We start from the raw sequence: 21721 nt of genomic DNA, 5'->3' as shown, positions 1-21721 counted from the left end.
GGAAGAGGCAGGCCCTTCCGCAGGGGTGGTAGGGGTAGGGCAGGAGAAACAGGCTTGAGCCAAAGTGGGAAGTTGCAGAAGGTGCGTTCAATTACTTTAAAGGACGCACCAGACTTGGTTGAGTGGCTCACTCAGCTTTACTCTTCTGCACCCTCCTCATCCTCTCGATCTGCACCCTCTTCTTCACTCTCTGCTATGTGCACCCCCAAAGACACTACCACCAACAACACCACCACCACCACATACCTTCCGCTTGAGTCACAGGAATTATTTTCCGATCCATATCAAGACATTTCTGATGCGCAGCCACTCTTGGCATTGGATCAGGAAGAGGAGGTAGCAAGAACCGCCACTCAGCAGTCTGACGACAGTACCCAGATCAGCCCAAGGAGGAGGTTGGTCCCCGGTGTTGCTGCCTACTCCGAGATCTCTACTTATAGCGGTGGGGAAGGTGACGTCAATGATGACGTGTCTAGTGATGTCACGTGGGTGCCCACAAGAGAGGAAGAGGAGGGGAGTTCATAGGGAGATATGGACCAGCAGATAGGGAGGAGAAGCAGGAACAACTTACATTGCACAGGAGGGACAAAGGAGACTGCTAATGTATCAGGAGCGAGTCATCGACCATGTACGGTCACATCTGGCGCTCCTAGGACGCCGGCACATGGCTCCACAGTGTGGGCTTTTTTTAACGTGTCCGATGCTGACAATAGTGTTGCCATCTGCAATCTTTGCAGTCAACGCATTAGTCGCGGTAAGCCCAACACTCACCTAGGGACGACCGCCTTAAGAAGGCACATGCGCAGCCATCACCGTACCCCAGTGGGAGCAACGGAACATACAAAGCCACACTCCAGGCTCTCACCGTCCAGCCTTGTCTTCTACTTCTCCTTCTCCTCACAATTGTCCTCCACTCCACCTTCCATCACGCCAAGCTCATGTTTTTCTGCAAAAAGGCAGGCTTCCGTGGGCCTAATGTTCGAGCGTAAAAAAATGAAGACGCCGGATAACCCTCTTGCCCAACGGTTGACGGCTGGCTTGTCAGAACTGATAGCCCGCCAACTACTGCCATATAAACTGGTGAACTTGGAGGCCTTTCGAAAATGTGTGGCCATTGGAACACCACAATGGAAGGTCCCAGGAAGGAAGTATTTCTCAGAGAAGGGCATCCCAGAGCTATATGGCCATGTTTAGCGGCAAGTGAATGTATCTCTGGCACACAGTGTCGGTGCCAAGATACATCTGACCACAGACACGTGGTCTGGCAAACACGGGCAGGGTAGGTATATCACTTTTACTGCCCACTGGGTGAACCTTCTGACAGCCGTCAAGCATGTAACCCGTGGCACCCGTGTAGATTTGGTTTTACCGCCACGGATTGCATGCAGGCCTGGCTCTTCTTCTCCTCCTCCTCCTACTCCATCCTCCTCCCTCTCCTCCTCAGCTGACTCCTCCTTTTCCGCTGCTAGCGTCTCTTCCGCTGCGCCGCCCAAGCTCCCCAGAACCTATTCGATATGCCAGGTGAGACGTTGCCATGCTGTGCTGCGTCTCTTGTGCCTGGAAGCCAAGAGCCACACTGGCCCGGCACTCCTTTCAGCTTTGCGTTCACAGGCAGATCAGTGGCTAACACCGCTCAATTTGACAGTTGGTAAAGTGGTGTGTGACAACGGTGCCAATCTGCTTAGCGCATTGAGACAGGGCAAAATTACGCATGTGCCATGCATGGCACACGTCTTAAACTTGGTCGTGCAGCGATTCGTTGTCAAATAACCTGGGGTCCAGGACATCTTGCGGCAGGCAAGGAAAATCTCGGCCCATTTCAGAAGATCTTACACGGCCATGGCTCGCCTTGCTGACATTCAGCGGCGACACAATCTGCCGGTCAGACGTCTTATTTGCGATTGCCCGACGCGATGGAACTCAACCTTCTATATGCTTGATAGGTTGCTCCAGCAGAAACGTGCAGTTAACGTCTACCTGTATGAACTCTGTGGCAGAACAGGTTCTGGGGAGCTGGGGTTTTTTTTCACCACGCCAGTGGCTGCTCATGCGCGACGCATGCAGACTTCTGCGGCCATTTGAGGAGATCACCAAACTGGTCAGTCGCAGCCATGGCGCCATCAGTGACATGGTACCTTATGCCTTCTTTATGGAGCATGCATTGCGTCGTGTCATTGATCAAGCTGTGGAGGAGCAGGAGCGGGAAGATGAGGAAGTCGCAATGCTGGATGAATTCCCAGGGGGGCTACTCTATCTGAGACAAGTCAACAACAGGAGTCTGAAGAGGAGTCAGAGGAGGATGGTGCCAGGGCGGATGAGGAGGAGCAAGAAGAGCATGCTTTAAACCTTTCTGGGATCCCTGTTGTGCGTGGATGGGAAGAGGAGAATGAAGAGGACGACATTATCCTGGATGATGAGCAGGAGCCAGGCCACCACACCGCTTCCAGTTTAGTGCAAATGGGGGCCTTCATGCTCCAGTGTTTTAATAGGGACCCCCGTATAAAAAGCATAAGGGTCAAGGACCAGTACTGGGTGGCAACGTACTTAGACCCCCGGTACAAACACAAAATGGCGGAAATGTTACCGCCGTCACAGAGGGCTGTCAGAATGGAACACTTCCAGGCCTTGCTTCGAGAAATGCTGCATTCTGCTTTTGCGTGCGCTGGCAGAGGAGCAATTCCCACTCCCAGAGAAGGAGTTGCGGGTACCAATCCAACAGCGCCTGCAAGAAGTGGGCGGTTTGAAGATGTGTTGGTGACTTCTGATATGAGGTCATTCTTTCAGCTGACCCATCGACAGGTGTCATCCGGATCCAGCATCAGGGAACGCCTAGACCGTCAGGTGTCCGACTACATCGGGTTAACGGCCGATGTGGACGCTCTGAGGAGTGATGAACCCCTGGACTACTGGGTGGGCAGGCTTGACCTCTGGCCAGGGCTTGCCCAATTTGCAATCAAACTGTTGGCTTGCCCCTCGTCCAGTGTCCTGTCTGAAAGGACGTTCAGCGCAGCAGGGGGGATCGTGACCGATAAGCGTACTCGCCTAGCTCACGACAGTGTTAACTACCTCACATTTCTAAAAATTAATGAGGCATGGATCTCGGAAGAATTCAACACATGTGACCAGTAGACCATGTATATGTCTATAAACTATTTTTTTAATCGAGCACACAGACCTTCTTTCTTCATTTGGCTCACTTCCTTGTCCAAAAAAAGCACACCGTACTATATGCCCGTACCCTCCTGTTTGAAGAGGTTGAGCGGTGTCATATTTCTACTGGGGCTGCTTATTATGAGGGGCTCCCACCATCCCTGTGCTGTGCTGACTTCCTCCTGGGGCTGCTTATTATGAGGGGCTCACACCATCCCTGTGCTGTGCTGACTTCCTCCTGGGGCTGCTTATTATGAGGGGCTCCCACCATCCATGTGCTGTGCTGACTTCCTACTGGGGCTGTACCTCTGCTGTGCATATTATGAGGGGCTCCCACCAACCCTGTGCTATGCTCATTATGAGGGGCTCCCACCATCCCTGTGCTGTGCTGACCTCCTCCTGGGGCTGTACCTCTGCTGTGCATATTATGAGGGGCTCCCACCATCCCTGTGCTATGCTCATTATGAGGGGCTCCCACCATCCCTGTGCTGTGCTGTGCTGACTTCCTCCTGGGGCTGCTTATTATGAGGGGCTCCCACCATCCCTGTGCTATGCTGACATCCTCCTGGGGCTGCTTATTATGAGGGGCTGCCACCATCCCTGTGCTGTGCTGACTTCCTCCTGGGGCTGTACCTCTGCTGTGCATATTATGAGGGGCTCCCACCATCCCTGTGCTATGCTCATTATGAGGGGCTCCCACCATCCCTGTGCTATGCTCATTATGAGGGGCTCCCACCATCCCTGTGCTGACTTCCTCCTGGGGCTGCTTATTATGAGGGGCTTCCATCATCCCTGTGCTATGCTGACTAGTGATGGCCGAACGGTTCGCCCGGCGGTCGTTTCGCGGCGAATTTCCGACATTCGCGGTCCGCACGTTCGAACGCCTTTTTCCGTCGTTCGCCGCGGCGGACTTACGTGTTTAATGTATACAAGAACTTTAACCTTTGGTGACACGTTTATCATGTGATACAGGACAGCCAATTGAGACATGACAGCACATGGACACTTGTACATTCCCCCTAACCTATAAATACACCCGATCCGGTGGCCATTTTACATTCTTTCTTCTGTTAAGATAGGGACAGGTTCCTGTGTGGAGTAGGGAGAGATAAACCACTAGCTATTTGGTACACAAAAGTTCTTTTCAGGACTGGTATAGGTGTTAGGTGTTGATAGGTTTGCTGTGCTGCTGATTCTTGCAGCAGCCTGAGTGTCTTTTGTTAGTTTAGAGAAAGGGAAAGGACGGTGTATGCTACAGGGACAGCCAGATTAGTCTTTCATCATCATCATCATCATCATCATCATTAGCTGTTACTATCAAGGTCCACAAAAGAGCTGTTCCAGTAACCACTAATCGTTCTCTTTTTTTGCCAATTTGTATAGGGACAGGAAGGAAGCAGTGTTGTCAGGCAGTGAGGGTAATTTTAAAGACTTGCTGTTATTATTAGTTCCACAAAGGTTCTTTTCAGGACTGGTATCAGTGGTACAGTAATAGGCTTGTACATGTATAATATTCTTTCTTCCAAATATAGAAAGGATATTATACTTGACTGCTGCCCTTCTGCTGCAGTCTGCTAAACATTCACAACTCACTTGTTCCACAAAAGTTCTTATAAGGACTGGTAACTTGGTATAGGGTGCTACGGTACATAGGCTTGAGTGCGGTACAGTCTGCTGTTCTGTAAGGACCGCTATCGGTCCACAATAGATAGGGTTGACGTGCACCACTGCTGACCGCTGCCCTATACTGCAGCAGTCCTTCAGCGGTATAGGGACTGACGTACAGTCTGCTAATCACTAACACACAACCTGCTTGTTCCACAAAAGTTCTTATAAGGACTGGTAACTTGGTATAGGGTGCTACGGTACATAGGCTTGAGTGCGGTACAGTCTGCTGTTCTGTAAGGACCGCTATCGGTCCACAATAGATAGGGTTGACGTGCACCACTGCTGACCGCTGCCCTATACTGCAGCAGTCCTTCAGCGGTATAGGGACTGACGTACAGTCTGCTAAACACTAATACACAACCTGCTTGGTCCACAAAAGTTCTTATAAGGACTGGTAACTTGGTATAGGGTGCTACGGTACATAGGCTTGAGTGCGGTACAGTCTGCTGTTCTGTAAGGACCGCTATCGGTCCACAATAGATAGGGTTGACGTGCACCACTGCTGACCGCTGCCCTATACTGCAGCAGTCCTTCAGCGGTATAGGGACTGACGTACAGTCTGCTAAACACTAATACACAACCTGCTTGGTCCACAAAAGTTCTTATAAGGACTGGTAACTTGGTATAGGGTGCTACGGTACATAGGCTTGAGTGCGGTACAGTCTGCTGTTCTGTAAGGACCGCTATCGGTCCACAATAGATAGGGTTGACGTGCACCACTGCTGACCGCTCACCTATACTGCAGCAGTCCTTCAGCGGTATAGGGACTGACGTACAGTCTGCTAATCACTAACACACAACCTGCTTGTTCCACAAAAGTTCTTATAAGGACTGGTAACTTGGTATAGGGTGCTACGGTACATAGGCTTGAGTGCGGTACAGTCTGCTGTTCTGTAAGGACCGCTATCGGTCCACAATAGATAGGGTTGACGTGCACCACTGCTGACCGCTGCCCTATACTGCAGCAGTCCTTCAGCGGTATAGGGACTGACGTACAGTCTGCTAAACACTAACACACAACCTGCTTGGTCCACAAAAGTTCTTATAAGGACTGGTAACTTGGTATAGGGTGCTACGGTACATAGGCTTGAGTGCGGTACAGTCTGCTGTTCTGTAAGGACCGCTATCGGTCCACAATAGATAGGGTTGACGTGCACCACTGCTGACCGCTGCCCTATACTGCAGCAGTCCTTCAGCGGTATAGGGACTGACGTACAGTCTGCTAAACACTAATACACAACCTGCTTGGTCCACAAAAGTTCTTATAAGGACTGGTAACTTGGTATAGGGTGCTACGGTACATAGGCTTGAGTGCGGTACAGTCTGCTGTTCTGTAAGGACCGCTATCGGTCCACAATAGATAGGGTTGACGTGCACCACTGCTGACCGCTCACCTATACTGCAGCAGTCCTTCAGCGGTATAGGGACTGACGTACAGTCTGCTAATCACTAACACACAACCTGCTTGTTCCACAAAAGTTCTTATAAGGACTGGTAACTTGGTATAGGGTGCTACGGTACATAGGCTTGAGTGCGGTACAGTCTGCTGTTCTGTAAGGACCGCTATCGGTCCACAATAGATAGGGTTGACGTGCACCACTGCTGACCGCTGCCCTATACTGCAGCAGTCCTTCAGCGGTATAGGGACTGACGTACAGTCTGCTAAACACTAATACACAACCTGCTTGGTCCACAAAAGTTCTTATAAGGACTGGTAACTTGGTATAGGGTGCTACGGTACATAGGCTTGAGTGCGGTACAGTCTGCTGTTCTGTAAGGACCGCTATCGGTCCACAATAGATAGGGTTGACGTGCACCACTGCTGACCGCTCACCTATACTGCAGCAGTCCTTCAGCGGTATAGGGACTGACGTACAGTCTGCTAATCACTAACACACAACCTGCTTGTTCCACAAAAGTTCTTATAAGGACTGGTAACTTGGTATAGGGTGCTACGGTACATAGGCTTGAGTGCGGTACAGTCTGCTGTTCTGTAAGGACCGCTATCGGTCCACAATAGATAGGGTTGACGTGCACCACTGCTGACCGCTGCCCTATACTGCAGCAGTCCTTCAGCGGTATAGGGACTGACGTACAGTCTGCTAAACACTAATACACAACCTGCTTGGTCCACAAAAGTTCTTATAAGGACTGGTAACTTGGTATAGGGTGCTACGGTACATAGGCTTGAGTGCGGTACAGTCTGCTGTTCTGTAAGGACCGCTATCGGTCCACAATAGATAGGGTTGACGTGCACCACTGCTGACCGCTCACCTATACTGCAGCAGTCCTTCAGCGGTATAGGGACTGACGTACAGTCTGCTAATCACTAACACACAACCTGCTTGTTCCACAAAAGTTCTTATAAGGACTGGTAACTTGGTATAGGGTGCTACGGTACATAGGCTTGAGTGCGGTACAGTCTGCTGTTCTGTAAGGACCGCTATCGGTCCACAATAGATAGGGTTGACGTGCACCACTGCTGACCGCTGCCCTATACTGCAGCAGTCCTTCAGCGGTATAGGGACTGACGTACAGTCTGCTAAACACTAATACACAACCTGCTTGGTCCACAAAAGTTCTTATAAGGACTGGTAACTTGGTATAGGGTGCTACGGTACATAGGCTTGAGTGCGGTACAGTCTGCTGTTCTGTAAGGACCGCTATCGGTCCACAATAGATAGGGTTGACGTGCACCACTGCTGACCGCTGCCCTATACTGCAGCAGTCCTTCAGCGGTATAGGGACTGACGTACAGTCTGCTAAACACTAATACACAACCTGCTTGGTCCACAAAAGTTCTTATAAGGACTGGTAACTTGGTATAGGGTGCTACGGTACATAGGCTTGAGTGCGGTACAGTCTGCTGTTCTGTAAGGACCGCTATCGGTCCACAATAGATAGGGTTGACGTGCACCACTGCTGACCGCTCACCTATACTGCAGCAGTCCTTCAGCGGTATAGGGACTGACGTACAGTCTGCTAATCACTAACACACAACCTGCTTGTTCCACAAAAGTTCTTATAAGGACTGGTAACTTGGTATAGGGTGCTACGGTACATAGGCTTGAGTGCGGTACAGTCTGCTGTTCTGTAAGGACCGCTATCGGTCCACAATAGATAGGGTTGACGTGCACCACTGCTGACCGCTGCCCTATACTGCAGCAGTCCTTCAGCGGTATAGGGACTGACGTACAGTCTGCTAAACACTAATACACAACCTGCTTGGTCCACAAAAGTTCTTATAAGGACTGGTAACTTGGTATAGGGTGCTACGGTACATAGGCTTGAGTGCGGTACAGTCTGCTGTTCTGTAAGGACCGCTATCGGTCCACAATAGATAGGGTTGACGTGCACCACTGCTGACCGCTGCCCTATACTGCAGCAGTCCTTCAGCGGTATAGGGACTGACGTACAGTCTGCTAAACACTAATACACAACCTGCTTGGTCCACAAAAGTTCTTATAAGGACTGGTAACTTGGTATAGGGTGCTACGGTACATAGGCTTGAGTGCGGTACAGTCTGCTGTTCTGTAAGGACCGCTATCGGTCCACAATAGATAGGGTTGACGTGCACCACTGCTGACCGCTCACCTATACTGCAGCAGTCCTTCAGCGGTATAGGGACTGACGTACAGTCTGCTAATCACTAACACACAACCTGCTTGTTCCACAAAAGTTCTTATAAGGACTGGTAACTTGGTATAGGGTGCTACGGTACATAGGCTTGAGTGCGGTACAGTCTGCTGTTCTGTAAGGACCGCTATCGGTCCACAATAGATAGGGTTGACGTGCACCACTGCTGACCGCTGCCCTATACTGCAGCAGTCCTTCAGCGGTATAGGGACTGACGTACAGTCTGCTAAACACTAATACACAACCTGCTTGGTCCACAAAAGTTCTTATAAGGACTGGTAACTTGGTATAGGGTGCTACGGTACATAGGCTTGAGTGCGGTACAGTCTGCTGTTCTGTAAGGACCGCTATCGGTCCACAATAGATAGGGTTGACGTGCACCACTGCTGACCGCTGCCCTATACTGCAGCAGTCCTTCAGCGGTATAGGGACTGACGTACAGTCTGCTAAACACTAATACACAACCTGCTTGGTCCACAAAAGTTCTTATAAGGACTGGTAACTTGGTATAGGGTGCTACGGTACATAGGCTTGAGTGCGGTACAGTCTGCTGTTCTGTAAGGACCGCTATAGGTCCACAATAGATAGGGTTGACGTGCACCACTGCTGACCGCTCACCTATACTGCAGCAGTCCTTCAGCGGTATAGGGACTAAGAGTTTTGTCACAGGGTCATTTAAAAAATGACATGCAGAGGAAGAGGCAGGCCCTTCCGCAGGGGTGGTAGGGGTAGGGCAGGAGCAACAGGCTTGAGCCAAAGTGGGAAGTTGCAGAAGGTGCGTTCAATTACTTTAAAGGATGCACCAGACTTGGTTGAGTGGCTCGCTCAGCCTTACTCTTCTGCACCCTCCTCATCCTCTCGATCTGCACCCTCTTCTTCACTCTCTGCTATGTGCACCCCCAAAGACACTACCACCAACAACACGACCACCACCACCACCACCACATACCTTCCGCTTGAGTCACTGGAATTATTTTCCGATCCATATCAAGAGGACATTTCTGATGCGCAGCCACTCTTGGTATTGGATCAGGAAGAGGAGGTAGCAACAAGCGCTACTCAGCAGTCTGACGCCAGTACCCAGATCAGCCCAAGGAGGAGGTTGGTCCCCGGTGTTGCTGCCTACTCTACTTATAGCGGTGGGGAAGGTGACGTTGATGATGACGTGTCTAGTGATGTCACGTGGGTGCCCACAAGAGAGGAAGAGGAGGGGAGTTCAGAGGGAGATATGGACCAGCAGATAGGGAGGAGAAGCAGCAATGACTTACATTGCACAGCAGGGACAAAGCAGACTGCAAATGTATCAGGAGCGAGTCATCGACCATGTACGGTCACATCTGGCGCTCCCAGGACACCGGCACATGGCTCCGCAGTGTGGGCTTTTTTTAACGTGTCCGCTGCTGACAATAGCGTTGCCATCTGCAATCTTTGCAGTCAACGCGTTAGTCGCGGTAAGCCCAATACTCACCTAGGGACGACCGCCTTAAGAAGGCACATGAGCAGCCATCACCGAGCCCAGTGGGAGCAACGGAACACACAAAGCCACACTGCAGGCTCTCACCGTCCAGCCTCGTCTTCTACTTCTCCTTCTCCTCTCTCCTCACAATTGTCCTCCACTCCACCTTCCATCACGCCAAGCTCACATTTTTCTGCAAAAAGGCAGGCTTCCGTGGGCCTAATGTTTGAGCGTAAAAAAATGATGACGCCGGATAACCCTCTTGCCCAACGGTTGGCGGCTGGCTTGTCAGAACTCATAGCCCGCCAACTACTGCCATATAAACTGGTGGACTCGGAGGCCTTTCGCAAATTTGTGGCCATTGGAACACCACAATGGAAGGTCCCAGGAAGGAAGTATTTCTCAGAGAAGGGCATCCCAGAGCTATATGGCCATGTTCAGCGGCAAGTGAATGTATCTCTGGCACACAGTGTCGGTGCCAAGATACATCTGACCACAGACACGTGGTCTAGCAAACACGGGCAGGGAAGGTATATCAGTTTTACTGCCCACTGGGTGAACCTTCTGACGGCCGTCAAGCATGTAACCCGTGGCACCCGTGTAGATTTGGTTTTACCGCCACGGATTGCATGCAGGCCTGACTCTTCTTCTCCTCCTCCTACTCCATCCTCCTCCCTCTCCTCCTCAGCTGCCTCCTCCTTTTCCGCTGCTAGCGTCTCTTCCACTGCACCGCCCAAGCTCCCCAGAACCTATTCCACATGCCAGGTGAGACGTTGCCATGCCGTGCTGCGTCTGTTGTGCCTGGAAGCAAAGAGCCACACTGGCCCGGCACTCCTTTCAGCTTTGCGTTCACAGGCAGATGAGTGGCTAACACCGCTCAATTTGACAGTTGGTAAAGTGGTGTGTGACAACGGTGCCAATCTGCTTAGCGCATTGAAACAGGGCAAAATCACGCACGTGCCGTGCATGGCACACGTCTTAAACTTGGTCGTGCAGCGATTCCTTGTCAAATACCCTGGGGTCCAGGACATCTTGCGGCAGGCAAGGAAAATCTCGGCCCATTTCAGAAGATCTTACACGGCCATGGCTCGCCTTGCTGACATTCAGCGGCGACACCATCTGCCGGTCAGACGTCTTATTTGCGATTGCCCGACGCGATGGAACTCAACCTTCTATATGCTTGATAGGCTGCTCCAGCAGAAACGTGCAGTTAACGTCTACCTGTATGAACTCTGCGAAAGAAACGGTTCTGGGGAGCTGGGTTTTTTTTCACCGCGCCAGTGGCTGCTCATGCGCGACACATGCAGACTTCTGCGGCCATTTGAGGAGATCACCAAACTGGTCAGTCGCAGCCATGGCGCCATCAGTGACATGGTACCTTATGCCTTCTTTCTGGAGCGTGCATTGCGTCGTGTCATTGATCAGGCTGTGGAGGAGCAGGAGCGGGAAGATGAGGAAGTCGCAATGCTGGATGAATTCCCAGGGGGGGCTACTCTATCTGAGACAAGTCAACAACAGGAGTCTGATGAGGAGTCAGAGGAGGATGGTGCCGGGGCGGATGAGCAGGAGCAAGAAGAGCATGCTTTAAACCTTTCTGGGATCCCTGTTGTGCGAGGATGGGGAGAGGAGAATGAAGAGGACGACATTATCCTGGATGATGAGCAGGAGCCAGGCCACCACACCGCTTCCACTTTAGTGCAAATGGGGGCCTTCATGCTCCAGTGTTTTAATAGGGACCCCCGTATAAAAAGCATGAGGGTCAAGGACCAGTACTGGGTGGCAACGTACTTAGACCCCCGGTACAAACACAAAATGGCGGAAATGTTACCGCCGTCGCAGAGGGCTGTCAGAATGCAGCACTTCCAGGCCTTGCTTCGAGAAATGCTGCATTCTGCTTTTGCGTGCGCTGGCAGAGGAGCAATTCCCACTCCCAGAGAAGGATTTGCGGGTACCAATCCAACAGCGCCTGCAAGAAGAGGCCGGTTTGAAGATGTGTTGGTGACTTCGGATATGAGGTCATTCTTTCAGCCGACCCATCGACAGGTGTCATCCGGATCCAGCATCAGGGAACGCCTAGACCGTCAGGTGTCCGACTACATTGGGTTAACGGCCGATGTGGACGCTCTGAGGAGTGATGAACCCCTAGACTACTGGGTGGGCAGGCTTGACCTCTGGCCAGAGCTTGCCCAATTTGCAATCGAACTGTTGGCTTGCCCCTCATCCAGTGTCCTGTCCGAAAGGACGTTCAGCGCAGCAGGGGGGATTGTGACCGATAAGCGTACTCGCCTAGCTCACCACAGTGTTAACTACCTCACATTTCTAAAAATGAATGAGGCATGGATCTCGGAGGAATTCAACACATGTGATCAGTAGACCATGTATATGTCTATAAACAATTTTTGGAATCAAGCACACAGACCTTCTTAATTCATTTGGCTCACTTCCCTGACCCAAAAAAGCACACCGTACTATATGCCCCTACCCTCCTCTTTGAAGAGGTTGAGCGGTGTCATATTTCTACTGGGGCTGCTTATTATGAGGGGTTCCCACCATCCCTGTGCTGTGCTGACTTCCTCCTGGGTGTTCTTATTATGAGGGGCTCCCACCATCCCTGTGCTGTGCTGACTTCCTCCTGGGGGTTCTTATTATGAGGGGATCACACCATCCCTGTGCTGTGCTGACTTCCTCCTGGGGCTGCTTACGGTGCTGCTGTCAGCGCTGTATGTCACGGAGCTGCTGTCAGCGCTGTATGTCACGGAGCTGCTGTCAGCGCTGTATGTCACGGAGCTGCTGTCAGCGCTGTATGTCACGGAGCTGCTGTCAGCGCTGTATGTCACGGAGCTGCTGTCAGCGCTGTATGTCACGGAGCTGCTGTCAGCGCTGTATGTCACGGAGCTGCTGTCAGCGCTGTATGTCACGGAGCTGCTGTCAGCGCTGTATGTCACGGAGCTGCTGTCAGCGCTGTATGTCACGGAGCTGCTGTCAGCGCTGTATGTCACGGTGCTGCTGTCAGCGCTGTATGTCACGGAGCTGCTGTCAGCGCTGTATGTCACGGAGCTGCTGTCAGTGCTGTATGTCACGGAGCTGCTGTCAGCGCTGTATGTCACGGAGCTGCTGTCAGCGCTGTATGTCACGGAGCTGCTGTCAGCGCTGTATGTCACGGTGCTGCTGTCAGCGCTGTATGTCACGGAGCTGCTGTCAGCGCTGTATGTCACGGAGCTGCTGTCAGCGCTGTATGTCACGGAGCTGCTGTCAGCGCTGTATGTCACGGAGCTGCTGTCAGCGCTGTATGTCACGGAGCTGCTGTCAGCGCTGTATGTCACGGTGCTGATGTCAGTGCTCTGTATTACGGTGCTGCTGTCAGTGCTCTGTATCTCCTGCACCCTCTTGTTTGCCTACCCTGGTCCCTGACCTTCCCTCTCCTCCATTGCCTTCATTAGCTCCATAGTCCTGAATTGTCAGAACAATTTCCCAAATAAAAAAAAAATGCTTGTAGTTATCGATCCCAAATTCACCTCATACATGTATTATGCTATTGTCCAGGTGGTGGGACTACGTGCTACCCCCTAATAATTACCCCGTGGCCGCAAATTCGACCTAAAGGTTTGCGAAATTCGCCTCCCATTGAAGTCAATGGAGCCCGCGGCGAACGGTCGTTTTCGCGAACGTTTGTGTCCGTTCGCGTTTCGCGTTCGCGAAACGTCCCGTCGGAAGTTCGTCCATCACTAATGCTGACATCCTCCTGGGGCTGCTTATTATGATGGGGCTCCCACCATTCCTGTGCTATGCTCATTATGAGGGGCTCCCACCATCCCTGTGCTATGCTCATTATGAGGGGCTCCCACCATCCCTGTGCTGTCCTGACTTCCTCCTGGGGCTGCTTATTATGAGGGGCTCCTACCATCCCTGTGCTATGCTGACATCCTCCTGGGGCTGCTTATTATGAGCGGCTCCCACCATCCCTATGCTGTGCTGACTTCCTCCTGGGGCTGTACCTCTGCTGTGCATATTATGAGGGGCTCCCACCATCCCTGTGCTATGCTCATTATGAGGGGCTCCCACCATCCCTGTGCTATGCTGACTTCCTCCTGGGGCTGCTTAGGGTGCAGGTGTCAGTGCTGTATATCACAGTGCTGGTGTCAGTGCTGTATATCACGGTGCTGGTGTCAGTGCTTTATGTCACGCTGCTGATGTCAGTGCTCTCTACCACGGTGCTGGTGTCAGATCACTCTATCACGGTGCAGGTGTCATTGCTGTATGTCACGCTGCTGATGTCAGTGCTGTATATCACGGTGCTGGTGTCAGTGCTTTATGTCACGCTGCTGATGTCAGTGCTCTCTATCATGGTGCTGGTGTCAGATCACTCTATCATGATGCAGGTGTCATTGCTGTATGTCATGCTGCTGATGTCAGTGCTCTCTATCACGGTGCTGGTGTCAGTGCTGTATATCACGGTGCTGGTGTCAGTGCTTTATGTCACGCTGCTGATGTCAGTGCTTTATGTCACGCTGCTGATGTCAGTGCTCTCTATCACGGTGCTGGTGTCAGATCACTCTATCATGATGCAGGTGTCATTGCTGTATGTCACGCTGCTGATGTCAGTGCTCTCTATCACCGTGCTGGTGTCAGATCACTCTATCACGGTGCAGGTGTCATTGCTGTATGTCACGCTGCTGATGTCAGTGCTGTATATCACGGTGCTGGTGTCAGTGCTTTATGTCACGCTGCTGATGTCAGTGCTCTCTATCATGGTGCTGGTGTCAGATCACTCTATCATGATGCAGGTGTCATTGCTGTATGTCAAGCTGCTGATGTCAGTGCTCTCTATCACGGTGCTGGTGTCAGTGCTGTATATCACGGTGCTGGTGTCAGTGCTTTATGTCACGCTGCTGATGTCAGTGCTTTATGTCACGCTGCTGATGTCAGTGCTCTCTATCACGGTGCTGGTGTCAGATCACTCTATCATGATGCAGGTGTCATTGCTGTATGTCACGCTGCTGATGTCAGTGCTCTCTATCACCGTGCTGGTGTCAGATCACTCTATCACGGTGCAGGTGTCATTGCTGTATGTCACGCTGCTGATGTCAGTGCTCTCTATCACGGTGCTGGTGTCAGATCACTCTATCACGGTGCAGGTGTCATTGCTGTATGTCACGCTGCTGATGTCAGTGCTCTCTATCACGGTGCTGGTGTCAGTGCTGTATATCACGGTGCAGGTGTCATTGCTGTATGTCACGCTGCTGGTGATCATCTCCTGCACCCTCTTCTTTGCCTACCCTGACCTTCCCTCTCCTCCATTGCCTTCATGCGCTCCACAGTCCTGAATTGTCACAATTTCACATATAAAAAAAGAATGCTTGTAGTTGTCGATCCCAGATTCATCTCATACATGTGCTATGTCATTGGCCATGTGGTGGGACTATGTTTGCACAGCTAGTAATTATTTTGTGGCTGCAAATTTGACCTATAGGTTTGCAAAGTTCGCCTCCCATTGAAGTTAATGGGGCCCGCCACGAACGTTACGGTTCACGAACTATCGGCCGTGTTCGCGAAACGTCCCGTCGGAAGTTCATCCATCACTAGTCTTGATGCCGTGCTTGGGAATGTTATGTCGGAATCTCCCTCATTGTTGAGCTTGCAGCTACAATTAAGAACCAACTACTGAGTTTTTTCAGGAGGCACATACATTAAAATGTAATGCAACGTCACCACGCAGATGATTCAATATGCGCCTTGCCGTGTTAGTCACCACCTATGGGGGGCGGTGACGTGATAAATGTCACGAGGAAATGATTGAGAATTATTTCCGAAGCTCAGTAAATTTACAGCCACAAGTTGGAAGAACCAACCACTGAGCTTTTGTAGGAGGAACGTACATTAAAGTGCAATGTAACGTCACCACGCAGATGATTCAAGATGACTCTTGCCATTTTAATTACCACCTATTGGGGACCAGTGACTTTATAAATACAAGTTGTAAGGCTCTATTGGTACCATTATTTCAATGGGCTATACGCACAAAAAACAGTAAAAAATAAGTCACTGACACTTTTGAGAAATCACGCTGAAATGCGTTGTGCTGCAACACCTTGCGTTTTGGCGCGCATTAAAGTGCGTGTGTTACCAGATGCATGGGAGGTTCCATTAAGAATTATCCATTATGAACATCTGCAAAAAGGCAGGGCATTTCTGCGTGTTGTGGGAAAATGCAAATGCGAAACCTGGCCTTAGACTCCATGCACACCATCAGAGTGTGTGTGATGTTTTATGCGATTCCATGCGTTGCACGTAGGGCACCCCATTTAGCTCAATGGGCTGCTTTATGGGCGAGAAGCTTGATGGTTTTGGCCATAGCTGATAGTCCAGCTGCATACAGCCTTAACATAGAATGCTGCTGCATCCAGAAGGGTCAACTTGTGCCCAGACGCAAGCGGTTCTGGCTGTAGCTAATATCCAGTTTGCATGCAGTCTTACCATAGCGCAGTGTGCTGCTGCGTTCATAGCAGAGGTTGTACTGGGGGGGGGGGCTGGTAGTGGTTGTACTGGAGGGGGGCTGGTAGCGGTGGTACTCGAGGAGGTGGTAGCGGTTGTACTGGAGGGGGGTGGTGGCAGTGGTAGTGGAGGGGGTGGTGGTACTCGAGGGGGTGGTAGCGGTTTTACTGGAGGGGGGTGGTGGTACTCGAGGAGGGGTGTTGGCGGTTGTACTGGAGGGTGTACTGGAGGGTGGGTGGTTGTACTAGAAGGGGGTGGTAGCGGTTGTACTGGAGGGGGGGTTGTAGCGGTTGTACTGGAGGGGGTTGGTGGTACTGGAGGGGGGTGGTAGAATTTGTACTCGAGGGGGGGTGGTGGTGGTTGTACTGGAGGGGGGTGGCGGTTGTGGTGGTGGGACTCAAGGGGGGTTGATGATGGTTGTACTGGAGGGGGGGGGTGGCAGTGGGACTCGAGGGGTGGTGGAGGTGGGACTCGAGGGGGGGTGGCGGCGGTTGTACTGGAGGGGGGTGGTAGCAGTTGTACTGGAGGGGGGGGGTGGTGGCAGTGGGACTCAAGGGGGGGTGGTGGCAGTGGAACTCAAGGGGGGTGGTGGCGGTTGTACTGGAGGGGGGGTGGTGGCGGTGGGACTCGAGGGGGGTGATTGATTATTAATTCAGGACTGGACTACGCAAACTCGCTTTACATAGGATTACCACAATATCAACTTGCGCGATTACAACTGATCCAAAACACGGCGGCAAGGCTGATAACAGGAAAAAAACCCTGGGAATACATTTCTCCTTCACTGAGGAGCTTACATTGGCTAACCGTAAAAAATCGGATCACGTTCAAGACCCTTTGCCTCACCCACAAATGCGTGCATAGAGAAGCTCCGCAATACCTAATGGAGAAAATAAATCATTACACACCAAACCGCAGTCTTCGATCAGCCAACAAAAACCTCCTCCTCGTGCCCAAAGCCCGGTATAAATCCAAGGGTGATCGGAGATTCGCTGTCCAAGGGCCTCGGCTATGGAATGCTCTACCAATCAACATCCGCCTGGAAGAAAATCACCTGGCTTTTAGGAAAAAACTCAAGACCTTCCTCTTTTAGCAGATGATCAAAGCTCGCCACAGCGCCTAGAGGCGATTCAGTTCGCATTGTGCGCTATATAAGTATTTCATTCATTCATTCATTCATTCATTGTGGTTGTACTGGAGGGGGGTGGTGGCAGTGGCATTCGAGGGGTGGTGGCGGTGGGACTCGAGGGGGGGTGGCGGCGGTTGTACTGGAGGGGGGTGTAGCGGTTGTACTGGAGGGGGGTAGTGGGACTCTAGGGGGGAATGGTGGCGGTGGGACTCGAGGGGGTAGTGGCGGTGGGACTCTAGGGGGTGGTGGAGGTAGGGCTCGAGGGGGGGTGGCGGCGGTTGTACTGGAGGGGGGTTGTAGCGGTTGTACTGGAGGGGGGGTGGTGGTGGTGGGACTCGAGGGGGGGTGGCGGTGGGACTTGTGGGGGGTTGGTGGCAGTTGTACTCTAGAGGGGGTGGTGGCAGTGGGACTCAGGGGGTGGTGGCGGTTGTACTGAAGGGGGGGTGGTGGAGCTCGAGGGGGTTGGTGACGGTGGGGCTCGAGGGGGGTGGTGACAGTGGGGCTTGAGGGGGGGTGGTGGCGGTGGGACTCGAGGGGGGTGGTGGTGGTTGTACTGAAGGGGGGGTGGTGGCGGTGGGGCTCAAGGGGGATGGTGGCGGTGGGAGTCAAAAGGGGGGTGGTGGCGGTGGGACTCGAGGGGGGTGGTGGCGGTTGTCTAGTTCACATGTGACCAAGGACCACAGTGCCGCTGTGTCCAGAGGCGGCATCCATTGTACAAACCAATGGCCGGTGCAGCCACTGTTTATAAGCAGACCCTCGTTTGGGCAGTTCCTTACAATTAGGGACTCTGACTCGACCCTGGCCTGCAACTTGCTTCTGGGGACAGTGGTTCTGCCCGCAGCCAATTGTCCAATTCAGAGGAGCAGCCATTGTACAAACCACTACAAAACTGCTGTTTGCATGCCGCCCAGTTACATGCGACTTTGCCTCATCCAGGTACAGTGGAAGCTGTCTGTTTGCACCAGTTCACATGCATCCTTGGAAAGTATGTAAAAAAAAAACCCCAAAAAAATTATTTTTGCTTGCACATGATTGGATGGTGGACAAAACCTCATTCACTAAACTAGGGAGATGCAATTAGCGGACTTCCAGCTGTTGCAGAACTACAAGTCCCATCACGCCTCTGCCTCTGGGTTTCATGCTTGTGGCTTGAGTCTTGCTATGCCTCATGGGACTTGTGGTTCTGCAACAGCTGGAGGTCCACTAATTGCATGTCCCCGCATTAAACTCTAGGGGGGAAATTCCCTTGCAAAGTGCAACTTCCCTTGCTAGTAAATAGCCTATTTGCCTTTAATAAATCCCCCCCACGTATCTCTGGAGCCGTGTAGGGGTGCCACACCGCCCCACATTCCCCCCCTACCAGGCCCGGTGTACCTGCGCCAGTCACCTGTCCGTCCCTCCTTCCTCATCCGCCTCTCCACACAGGAACCCCAACCGATGGATGCCGAGAGCTGATCCCGGGCACCTTACTCTGGCTGTTGTTGGCCTCTGGGCTGTTTTTTCTTCGTCTCCTTAGAAACAGCCAGAATGACAGGAAGATCAGGGAAGGCTCCACCCACATCAGGAGGGGGGGGGGGGGCTCAACGTTGAATAGACTCCATTCACAAAGCTGGCACACTGGGATAGAGCGTTTTCTTCTCAGCTCCAGTCCTCAAGTTGCCCCGACAGGTCATGTTTTCAGGATTTCCCTCCGATGAAAACGGCTGTTGTGGTTACTAAAGGCAGCGAAACCGATCAAATCACCTGTGCAGAATAATGGAGAAGCCTGAAAACACGACGTGTGTGGGGGCGCCTTGAGGACTGGAGTTGAGAAAACACCGGGACAGACGACGGTGGCGCTTCACACCTATGCGTTTTTTTGTTTTTGTTTTTTGCAGAAACACACTACAGTCCATCTAACATGGCTTCCTATGGGACACGATCACATCTATGCTTTTTTTTTTCATCCCTAATGGGCACCGATCGGCATCCCTGGTGAGCACTGAGCTCTTTGGAACGGGTCAGAGACTTTTTTTTTTTTAAACCCTGCGTTTCTCTGGTTCAATAGACTTCAAAGGAGAAGCTGCAGAAAGAGAACGCAGTGTTCCCCCCACCCCCCCCCCCCCGCGCGGTTTTGCCGCGGTTGGCATTTCCCGTTTTATTAACCAGTTTCTGTCACTTCGCTCCTACATGTAAAAATCAATTGACTTTTTTTGTGCAAGAAAATTACTTAGAACCCTCCCCCAGCATTATATATATATATATAGAAAGGCCAGTATGGTGGCCTGAAATTATGGGAGGAGCCCGGTGGAATATATAACCTGCCGTTCGCCCATCTTCCTCGTCGGTTCCGGTGCGCGATACCTGATACGTCAGATATCAAGGGCCGACTATCCAGACCAGACGCAGTGAGCCTGTTCGTGAGTTCCCACGTTATTCGTTTCCGTCTTGACAACTCGTCTTCCCGTTCATCAGCGTCCGTGAGTTTCGCCGTCGGAGTGTCGTCGTACCCATCGAATTTGTCGTTACACGTTGGGCCGGCTGTCGCAGGTTTGGCTTCGGCACCCCCTTTTCAATTTACGTATTTCGATGTACCATCAACATTCCCTGTACTCACGAACCGCTCGCTTCTTTTCAAATCGAATGTTTTACTGTGGCCCTCGTACGCATGTCACTGTTTTCTACTTTCGATGTAGTCGTTATCACCTTTCGACACGTTCGATTACGCCACGTCAGGCGATTCATTCGCAGGTACGGCATTCGAAACCATTCGACTGCCCGAGCATTTCTATTAGTATCGGTCGAATCGTTCGACTCACAACCGACTGCTTGTTACGACAAGGCAAGCAGTCGGCACGTTTCGCTTGGTCTGCTCCAGTTCGAATATATATCTCTTCATTCATGCAGTTATGTTATGTATCTCATTTCATCTCATTTCAAATCATTTCACTCCCAGTCATTTCTACCGTTTCAAATCATTTCTGTCACTAGTCGCACTCCGGCGCGAATCCTGTCGCACCTCTGGTGCACCGATTCGCTTTGAAGTGCCCCAGGGTTCGGCCTCATTTCTGTACATGCTCCAGAGACTGAATCACTCGCAGGTTCACGCACGGTCCCTGATTCTTGTCTTTGTCATGGCATACCATTTCTGTCACTTATTACGCTCCAATTCGAATCCTGTCGCATTCTTCTATGCACCGATTCGTCCTGGTGTGCCCAGCTGCTACGCCTCATTTCGGTACATGCTCCAGAGACGGATTCTTTGTAACCTACGGTCCAGTCGTTGAATCCTGTCTCTGTCATGGGACATCATTTCTGTCACTTATTACACTCCAATTCAAATCCTGTCGCATTTTTTATGCACCGATTCGTTCTGGTGTGCCCAGCTGCTACGCCTCATTTCAGTACATGCTCCAGAGACGGTTTCTTTATTGCTACCATCAGTCCAGTCGTTGAATCTTGTCTCTGTCATGGGATATCATTTCTGTCACTTATTACGCTCCGATTCGAATCCTGTTGCATTTATTTATGCACCGATTCGTCCCGGTGTGCCCAGCTGCTACGCCTCATTTCAGTACATGCTCCAGAGACGGATTCTTTGTTGTAACCATCAGTCCAGTCGTTGAATCTTGTCTCTGTCATGGCATATCATTTCTGTCACTTATTACGCTCCAATTCGAATCCTGTCGCATTTTGTTTTTATGCACTGATTCGTTCTGGTGTGCCCAGCTGCTACGCCTCATTTCAGTACATGCTCCAAAGACAGGATTCATCTGTTTGGTTCAAGGGCTCGTCCTCTGATTCTTGTCTTTGTCATGGGTTTTCATTTCATTTCACCTATCACGTTCCGGTACGAATAGTCACATCTGTGTACCAAATTCGTCTCGGCGTGCCCCAGGAATGGCCTCATTTCAGTACATGCTCCAGAATCCGTTTCGTGCTCGGTCGCAAGTTGTGGCATGGCGATCTGGATCTCTGTCATGGCAGGTTCTCTCATTTCACTGTCACATACCGCTTCCCGGTTTGGGTCCAGTTGATTCTTCAATGCTTGGACGCCTACTGGGGGCCTTGCTCCTCGGCCTCATTTCATTATTAGTTGCCTCGGAAGGGAAACACAGCTTCGTTTAGGCGGGTCTCGCCGTTTTCTCCACATACAAGCGTAGACTTCTTGCAATCGTTGCAAACACACATCCAAGCGTAGACTTCTTGCA

General features: G+C 51.5%; 1 protein-coding gene across 2 annotated transcripts in view; it reads right to left on the bottom strand.

Annotated features, from left to right (window-relative positions):
- Positions 1–19069, bottom strand: part of LOC143958271 (uncharacterized) — a 52829-nt gene extending 33760 nt beyond the window's left edge. Inside the window, exon 1 of one of the 2 annotated variants that reach the window (XM_077467775.1) lies at positions 18906–19069. The gene's annotated coding sequence lies outside the window, so the exon portion shown is untranslated. The remainder of the gene's footprint in view (positions 1–18905) is intronic. The other variant, XM_077467776.1, reaches the window with a different exon arrangement.
- Positions 19070–21721: the final 2652 nt, after the last annotated feature.

The sequence above is a fragment of the Lithobates pipiens genome, unplaced genomic scaffold (assembly GCF_037356315.1).
Source record: "Lithobates pipiens isolate NorthernLeopardFrog02 unplaced genomic scaffold, aLitPip1_a1.2 Scaffold_60, whole genome shotgun sequence".
Taxonomy (NCBI): Eukaryota; Metazoa; Chordata; class Amphibia; order Anura; family Ranidae; genus Lithobates; species Lithobates pipiens.
This window is presented reverse-complemented; position numbering and strand designations above follow the sequence as displayed.